Here is a 9,339-nt window from a genome sequence, read left to right as displayed (position 1 = left end):
CTCTGCAGTGTGAGCCCGTGGTTTAACCCGCGGGTTTAAAGCGGGGCTGCACTATGGCGTATTCTGTTCTGTTCCAGAACATACCATAGTGCAGTCCCGCTTTAAACCCGCAGGTTAAAACCACGAGCTCAAGGGAAGGGGAAGACTGATTGTAGGCCTCTCTAAGCTATAGGCATCCTCCTTAAATCCTCAGATAAGAGGGCCTTCTTCTCTCATCCTTACTTCATTGAAGTATCCCGTTGTCGAACACGTATCGCTGCTGGCAGGACTCGAAGACAGAGGGGCAACGGCTGCAGCGCCCGGGGATACCAGGCTCAGGTGAGGAGGACAGGGAAAGGCACCAAAATGTCTTATTAAAACTTGTTGTTTGTTGGTATCAACAAGCTGCTCCTTAGAAATGTAAAGCCTGATCAGATTAGATATTTAACAGCCTAAAAATAACACTTGCCACTTCGGTCCCTGGAGCTGGCAAAAAGGAAGTCAGAAGAGCAAGCACATGTGCAGACCATCTACAGGCAAAGAAGATGGTCTGCGCTTGCATCGGAATTGCCCTGCAGCGATCTGTGTGGTTGCTGTGGGGCGTGCCTCCAATCGCCCACATTTGCATGAGGACACTGTGGATCAGTCACCCGGGAAGACTTGGCCACGGATCAGATCCGTAAGGTAAGTTTAGTGAATCTAGGCCTTATCCCAGGACAAGCAGGCAGCTATTCTTGACTGATGGGTGACGGCACCGACGGAGCCCCGGTACGGACAATTTTAGAGTGATTGCACTCTAAGAACTTGGAAAGTTCTGGTAGGCCGCACCGCGCACGCGCGAGTGCCTTCCCGCCCGACAGAGGCGCGCGCGGTCCCCAGTTTCTTAGTTTCCGCGGAGCTAAGAAGACGCGTCTCTCTCAACGGCTGTTGTGAGAGGATTTTTTTTGTGACTTCCCGCTCGCGTAAACTTTTTGAGGAATCTTATTTCCTTCCCTTTTTTCTTTATTTTCTTTCTTAAAAAAAAAACAAAAAACACTTTGGTTTTTTTTGCCTGTTTTTCGGCCTTGCCCCGGCGGGGCCTTTAGCCACCATCGAGGCCTCGGCCTTCGATTTGGCTGAAGCCGTTTTTACATTCATGCCCCCACAACCCGGCTTCAAAAAGTGCCAGCGGTGTGCACGACCAATTTCACTGACTGATCCTCATAATTGGTGTCTCCAGTGTCTTGGTCCCGACCATCGAGCGTCAACCTGCACCCGCTGTGCAACTTTAAAAAAGAGAACTCTTAAAAATCGAGAGATTCAACAAAAATTATTGTTTGGTGCCGAGATGTCTGATTCTACACCGGCACCGACATCGGCACCGGCGCAGTCGGCACCCACATCATCGACACCACGCGATACCGCGGCGGTGTCGACTCCAGGTAAGCCGGCTAAGAAGCCTTCCCCGTTGGAGCGTCCTCCGGTCTCGATGGCAGCGAGTCCAATTCTGCCGACCTCGAGGCGCCCACGGAAGCGCTCCGCTCCAATAGAGGTGAGCCCCTCGACATCGGGGTCCTCATCCTCGGAGCGTAGAGCGGCACCGCAGGTACCTTTAAAGAAAAAGACGGTACCGGTGCCTTCCCTTGAGGAGCGTATAGCTGCTGTTCTGAAGGCACAACTTAAAGAACAGCTACAGCACCTCCTACCTCCAGCCCTGGCATCGAATTTACCGGTACCAGTCCGGTCTGAGCCACCGGTACCGATAGTGGACCGTCCTATTTTATCGACGTCCACTCTATCGGTACCGGTACAATCGGTTTCCTCGGTCTCCATGCCGATTCTGGCGCCGGAGCCGAGAGCTCACCATCAAGCTGTACAGACTTCGGCTCCGGTGCGTACTATAGCATCTCCCGGTACCGAGTCAGGCAGGTCGGGGAAGTCTCTTCACAAGTCCCGGCATTTAGAGCCTTCCACTCCAGAGTCTCGAGACCGGAGTTTTCAGGTTCGAGACCCTGACTTATGGGGTGACTCGGAGGATCCTCTTCTTTCGGAGGGAGAATGCTCTTCTGGTGATGAGGACCTGTCTGTTTTAGGAGCCTCCTCTAAACCAGAAGTGTCTTCCTTTTCTTCATTTTTGAAGGAAATGTGTGATGCTCTCTCCATTCCCTTGGAGGCTGAGTCAAAGAAATCCAAGGCTTTCCTTGATGCCTTGGACTTTGACCAGCCTCCAAAGGAATACCTTAAACTACCTCTCCATGATATATTGAGAGAGACGTTTTATAAGAATCTGGAATCTCCTTTAACTATCCCTGGAGCTCCTAGAAAGTTGGATTCCTTGTATAAAGTCATTCCTATTCCTGGGTTTGACAAGCCCCAATTACCTCATGAGTCCCTTTTAGTCGAATCCACTTTAAAAAAGTCCAAAGGGGCTAGTGTATATGCCTCAGTCCCTCCTGGCAGAGAGGGCAAATCTATGGACAAGTTTGGTAAAAGGCTATACCAAAATGCTATGTTAGCAAATCGATCAGGAAATTATGCATTCCATTTCTCTTTTTATCTTAAGCACCTAATACAAAATCCTACTGCTTTTGAGAAATATCTTCCTGATAGGAAAAAGTCTGCTTTTCACCACACTTGTTCATCTCTTTTACAGCTTCGAAAATTCATGGTAAGATCTATCTATGATACTTTCGAGCTGACCTCCAGAGCCACTGCCATGTCAGTGGCCATGCGAAGGCTAGCCTGGCTTCGTGTTTCAGAATTGGACGTTAATCACCAGGATAGGCTAGCCAATACACCTTGCTTAGGGGATGAGCTGTTTGGAGATTCCATGGACTCCACTACCCAGAAATTATCGGCTCATGAGACCAGATGGGACACGCTTCTTAAACCTAAGAAGCCTCCACCAACCAGGCCCTTTCGTCCACAATCAACCTACCAACGTAGATTTGTGGCTCGTCCTCTGCCTCAAACTGCACAACAACCTAGGCGTCAGAGGCAACAGCGTCCAGCTGCTAGACAACCTCAGCAACAACAGCAGGTAAAAGCTACTCCTGCACAAAAGTCTACCCAACCCTTTTGACTTGGTTCTCCAGAACATAGCCAGTCTTCTCCCTCCTACTCAACTTCCACAGCCTATAGGAGGACGCCTTTCTTATTTCATAAGCCGTTGGGAACTTATCACGTCAGATCAGTGGGTTCTGAACATCATCCACCACGGCTACTCTCTCAACTTTCAAACTCTACCTCCTCCAAGTCAACCAAAAGAGTCTGCTTCGCACACTCAGTCTTTCCTTCTTCTCCAGGAGGTTCAATCCCTTCTCCTTTTGAACGCCATAGAGGAGGTTCCTCTAGATCAAAAGGGACAGGGATTCTACTCCCGTTACTTTTTAGTCCCCAAAAAAACAGGAGATCTCAGACCCATTCTAGATCTTCGCGATCTCAACAAATGTTTGGTCAAAGAAAAGTTCAAAATGCTCTCTCTAGCCACTCTTTATCCTCTTCTAAATCAAGGCGACTGGCTATGTTCTCTCGATCTCAAAGAAGCATACACTCATATACCGGTCAATCTGGCCTCCAGACAATACCTACGCTTTATGATCAATCGTTGTCATTACCAATACAAGGTGCTACCCTTCGGTCTTGCCTCCTCTCCGAGAGTATTCACCAAATGTCTGATTGTGGTGGCTGCCTTCCTGCGTTCTCACCACCTTCAGGTCTTTCCTTACCTGGACGATTGGTTGATAAAGGCCAATTCATCTCAGACTGTTCTCCTGGCCACCAACCAAACCATCAAGTTTCTTCAACTTCTGGGGTTCGAGATCAATCTACCCAAATCTCATCTCATCCCCACTCAGAGACTTCAATTCATAGGAGCTGTCTTAGACACAATCCTCATGAGAGCGTTCCTGCCGTCCAATCGTCTTCAAACGCTTCACTCTCTATGTCAGCAGGTGCTTCCACAGCGTTCCATCACAGCAAAGCAAATGATGGTTCTCTTGGGTCACATGGCCTCTACAGTTCATGTCACGCCTCTTGCACGTCTTCACCTGCGCACTCCTCAATGGACACTAGCTACCCAGTGGTCCCAAGCAACGGATCCTTGCTCACGTCACATATCTGTGACATCATCTCTTCGTCAGTCTCTACAATGGTGGTTGGTATCCTCAAATCTGTCCAGGGGTCTTCTGTTCCATCAACCTCCTCATCAACTAGTCATCACCACCGATGCCTCCCCTTATGCATGGGGAGCTCATCTGAACGAGTTCCAAACTCAAGGTCTTTGGACTGCCCAGGAAAAGAAGCGTCACATCAATTTCCTGGAACTCAGAGCGATGTTTTATGCCCTCAAGGCCTTCCAGCATCTTCTCTTTCCTCAAGTTGTCCTGTTATGCACAGACAATCAAGTTGCGATGTACTACATCAACAAACAGGGTGGGACGGGCTCCCGCCTCTTATACCAGGAAGCTCAAAAGATCTGGACTTGGGCCATAAATCACCATCTATTCCTGAAAGCTATTTACATTCAGGGGGAGGAGAATTCCTTAGCGGACAAGCTCAGCAGAGTTCTCCAACCTCACGAATGGACAATTGATCCTGTAACTCTACAATCCATCTTCGCTCAATGGGGCACTCCTCAGATAGACCTCTTTGCAGCTCCTCACAATCATCAGCTGCCCCTATTCTGCTCCAGACTCTACTCACCTCACCGTCTGGCAGCGGATGCTTTTCTCCTCGATTGGTCCAATCTGTTCCTGTACGCTTTCCCTCCTCTGCCTCTCATGTTGAGAACCTTGTTCAAGCTCAAGAGGGATCAAGCAACCATGATTCTGATTGCTCCGAGGTGGCCCAGGCAACATTGGTTCTCCCTTCTACTTCAACTCAGTTCCAGGGAACCTTTTCTTCTGCCTCTGTATCCTTCTCTGCTTACTCAGCATCAGGAAACTCTTCTACACCCCAACCTACAGTCTCTGCACCTGACAGCTTGGTATCTCTCGGGCTGACTTCTCATGATACTCTCTTGTCTCAGCCTGTTCGTTCAATTCTGGATGCCTCCAGGAAACCGGCCACTCTGCAATGTTACCATCAGAAGTGGACACGGTTTTCTTCCTGGTGTCTTCTTCATCATTATGATCCCACTTCCCTTGCAGTGGAGACATTGTTGGATTATCTCCTTTCTTTGTCAAACTCTGGCCTCAAGTCCACTTCAATCAGAGTCCATCTTAGTGCTATAGCAGCTTTTCATGAGCCAATCCATGGAAAACTCCTCTCAGCTCATCCCTTAGTGTCCAGGTTCATGCGGGGTCTTTTTAATGTGAAACCACCTCTTAAAGCCCCTCCTGTTATCTGGGATCTTAATGTAGTTCTTTCCGCTTTAATGAAGCCTCCATTTGAACCCTTGGCTACTGCTTCTTTCAAGTTTCTCACTTGGAAGGTGCTTTTTCTTATTGCTCTTACCTCTGCCAGGAGGGTCAGTGAGCTCCATGCACTAGTGTCGGATCCACCTTTTATGGTCTTTCATCATGACAAGGTGGTTCTGCGTACTCATCCAAAGTTTCTCCCGAAGGTTGTCTCTGAATTCCATCTCAACCAATCCATTGTTCTGCCTGTCTTTTTTCCAAAACCTCACTCTCATTCTGGTGAACAGGCTTTACATACTTTGGACTGTAAGAGGGCTCTGGCTTACTATTTAGACCGTACTAAGCCTCACAGATCGTTCCCTCAACTCTTTCTGTCCTTTGATCCAAATAAATTGGGACGGCCTGTTTCTAAACGTACGTTGTCTAATTGGCTGGCAGCGTGCATTTCATTCTGTTATGCTCAGACCGGACTGCCACTGGAAGGTTCTGTCACAGCCCATAAAGTCCGAGCTATGGCAGCATCTGTAGCTTTCCTCCGGTCCACGCCCATTGAGGAAATCTGCAAAGCTGCCACTTGGTCCTCAGTTCATACTTTTACATCTCATTATTGTCTGGACACATTTTCCAGACGGGATGGACACTTCGGCCAATCTGTTTTGCAAAATTTGTTTTCCTAATGGCCAACCTTCCCTCCATCCCTCTTTTTGTTAGCTTGGAGGTCACCCATCAGTCAAGAATAGCTGCCTGCTTGTCCTGGGATAAAGCACAGTTACTTACCGTAACAGGTGTTATCCAGGGACAGCAGGCAGATATTCTTGCGTCCCTCCCACCTCCCCGGGTTGGCTTCTTAGCTGGCTTATCATAACTGGGGACCGCGCGCGCCTCTGTCGGGCGGGAAGGCACTCGCGCGTGCGCGGTGCGGCCTACCAGAACTTTCCAAGTTCTTAGAGTGCAATCACTCTAAAATTGTCCGTACCGGGGCTCCGTCGGTGCCGTCACCCATCAGTCAAGAATATCTGCCTGCTGTCCCTGGATAACACCTGTTACGGTAAGTAACTGTGCTTTAGTGCACTCCCCTCAAATCGATGAGAAGACACTGGAGCTCACTTTAGATGACCAAGGCCCCCACCCCCACTCCACCTCAGCTCAAAAAGGCAGTATACAACAAACATTAGTGCAGTGTCACGTGAAGACATATGAAGAGTAGTTAATACTAACAAAAGCCAATGTTATATGAAGCCCAGGGTTCCTGCGCAGAAAAATAAAGCTATATCAGGTGTCCTCTGTGGATGAATCCAGTATGCCACGCACAAAATCCTGCACAGATTCCACTGAGTCAAAGGCTTTCCATGTCCCATTATGATGTACTTTAAGCAGCGCAGGATATAGAAGTAAAAATCAGATTTTAGATGTAGACATGGATTTACAGAGCGGCATAAATTTCCTTTGCAACTCCAAAAGCGAAGCTGAGTAATCTTGGAAGATCTTAATAGGCATGGATTCATAAGGCATATCTGCTATGCATCCTCTATATGCATGATCAAGTCCACTTTATGCACATAATTAAAGATCTTAGCTATAACCACTGAGGTCAGGCCGATCCATCCTGTCTGCAGCCAAGGCAATGGGCCTGCTCGATATAAAAGAGTTCCAGGCAATCCTTTATAGGCAGCTCTGACTGCAGCCGGCACTCCAGAACCTTAGGGAGCTGCGACACCGTTTCAGGAAATCCAATAAAACGCAGATTATTCCGTCTCGATCTGTTTCCCAGATCATCATGATGTAAGATGGGCCAGATAATCTACGCACTGAGCCCCTGCCAAAACCGCCCAGTCCTCCAAGGTAGACACGTACTCATCAAGCACAGTGATCTGCTGAGAAGATTCAGTCAGGAGTGTCTCCAGTGAGCTATGTTGCCCAGAAAGCTTATCCAATCTCGGTTCCAAAGCCTGAACCACAACAGTGGTAAGTTGAAGAATATGTTCCTCAGCCAAAAGCTGCGCAGATGATTTATTTATTTATTTAAAATTTTATATACTGTTTATTACCTATACAGTTTCCATAGAAACAAACATACATAATTCAATTGTTAAAAAAACTAACACTCTTAAAAATGGTTGGTAAGCATCAGAAATCTTCAAATCCAGTTTGAATATAAAATTTCAACTCAAATAAAGCCTTCACAAACAGTTGAGTTTTTAATATTTTTTAAAAATTCATTCTAGCAGCACACAAATGCAGAATTCCTGGTCTCAACCACAGGAGCCTCATGCGGCCTCGTTTTCTTATTTCTGTTTAGAGGCTGTTCCTGCAGACAATTTGGTAACAAATCTGTCCATAAAGGAGCTCACAAAGATTTCAGGGTGTCGGATGCCGACGATTGATGAATAGAAGGCAAATTTTCAACTACCATGTTTCCCCCAAAATAAGACAGTGTCATATTAATTTTGGGTCCAAAAAATGCACTAGGGTTTATTTTCAGGGAATGTCTTATTTTTTCATGTACAACGATCATCTCTCCCTTCCTCTCTGCCACCCCAATTCTTCCTCTTTCCTATTCCCCACACACATGTGCATTTTTCCTACCCTCTCACCCTTGTGCAGCATCTTTCCATCCCCCATACAGAACCCTGCCGACCCTCCCACCACTAGACCGACATACCTCTACTCCAAACAGCATGGGTGGGGCCTTATGCATCTGGGCCAATCAGAGCCCCAGTTGCATACAGGGAGGGACCTGAGGCTCTGATTAGCTCAGATGCATAAGACCCCTCCTATGGGTGTGGTGTCAGTTGGGCAGAAGATCGTGGGGCAACTCTCCCGCTTCCGAGGGGAGTTGGTGGGGGTGCTGCTTGGTGGCGACACGGCAGAAGAGAGAGGGCATCTCTCCTGCCAAACTTCAATTTGGGATTTTTTTTTCCTCAAAACCCATGCCAGAGATGTGTTTTTCACAGTGCTGACACTGTACCAGCACCGCCAGACCAGTCGATTTTGGAGAATGGCTTGGCTATGTTTAAGAATCCACCAGAGTGCTCATTTGAATACTGAAGAGACCATTTGCATGGCAGTGTCGGAGACTGCTAGAAAGCTTGCAAAAGACCACTTGCATAAGCCGTTTTGATAATCCGCCGCTAAAATGCATGCAGGCTAAACCGTCAGAAACCAGTTTAGCGACCATGTTAAATGCAGATTTTACTTTTGAGAATCTGGGCCTTAATTCTTAAAGATTATTTTCAGATATGAGCAACGGCCCTTCTGGCTAGTTCATAATACTTTAAGGACTTTAAAGAACTTGTCCAACCCCCCTTTTTTTTTTTTTTTAAAGCTTTGTTTGAAAAGCCTATTTAACCATCCCACCCGATTTATTTTATAGACCTTTATCATATCTCTCGACTTTTCTTCCCAGCTGAAGGGCCCTGCTTATTCATTTTTCATACAGGAACTGCTCCATCTCCAATGTCATGGTTGGCTGCATAGACCTCTGATTTGAGCCAGCATGGTATCTACCTCCAGTGGCATAGTAAGAGGAGGGGATAGTGGGCCGCCCTGGGCGTCGCCTTCGTGAGTGCGCCGGTGTCTCTCCTCCTCCCAGTGTACCTCTTGAAATGTTCACTGGCACGAGTACCATCTTCCACCTGTTGCTTGCGCTGGACTCAGTTCCCTTCTGATGTCACTTCCTGGTTGCAGGACCAGGACATGACATCAGAAGGGAGGCGAGGCTGGCGTGAGCAGCAGGTGGAAGATGCTGCCCATGCTGGCGAACATTTAAAGAGGTACGTGAGGGGACGCTCAAGCAGCAGGGAAGAGTAGGGAGGGGCGTGGCACAATGCCAGGCGCCACCACCCTGGATACCAACCTCCCCAGCTACGCCATTGCCTACCTCTTATACCTACTACTGCAACTTGCTTCTCATAGGGCTTCCATGTAACCATCTCTCTCTCTCCCCTTCAATCCGTTCAAAATTCTGCTGCACAAATTATATGCTGCCAGTCCATATGCTCACATCACCCCACTCCTCAGT

The sequence above is a fragment of the Geotrypetes seraphini genome, chromosome 8 (assembly GCF_902459505.1).
Source record: "Geotrypetes seraphini chromosome 8, aGeoSer1.1, whole genome shotgun sequence".
Lineage (NCBI taxonomy): Eukaryota > Metazoa > Chordata > Amphibia > Gymnophiona > Dermophiidae > Geotrypetes > Geotrypetes seraphini.
Note: the sequence above shows the minus strand (reverse complement) of the source record.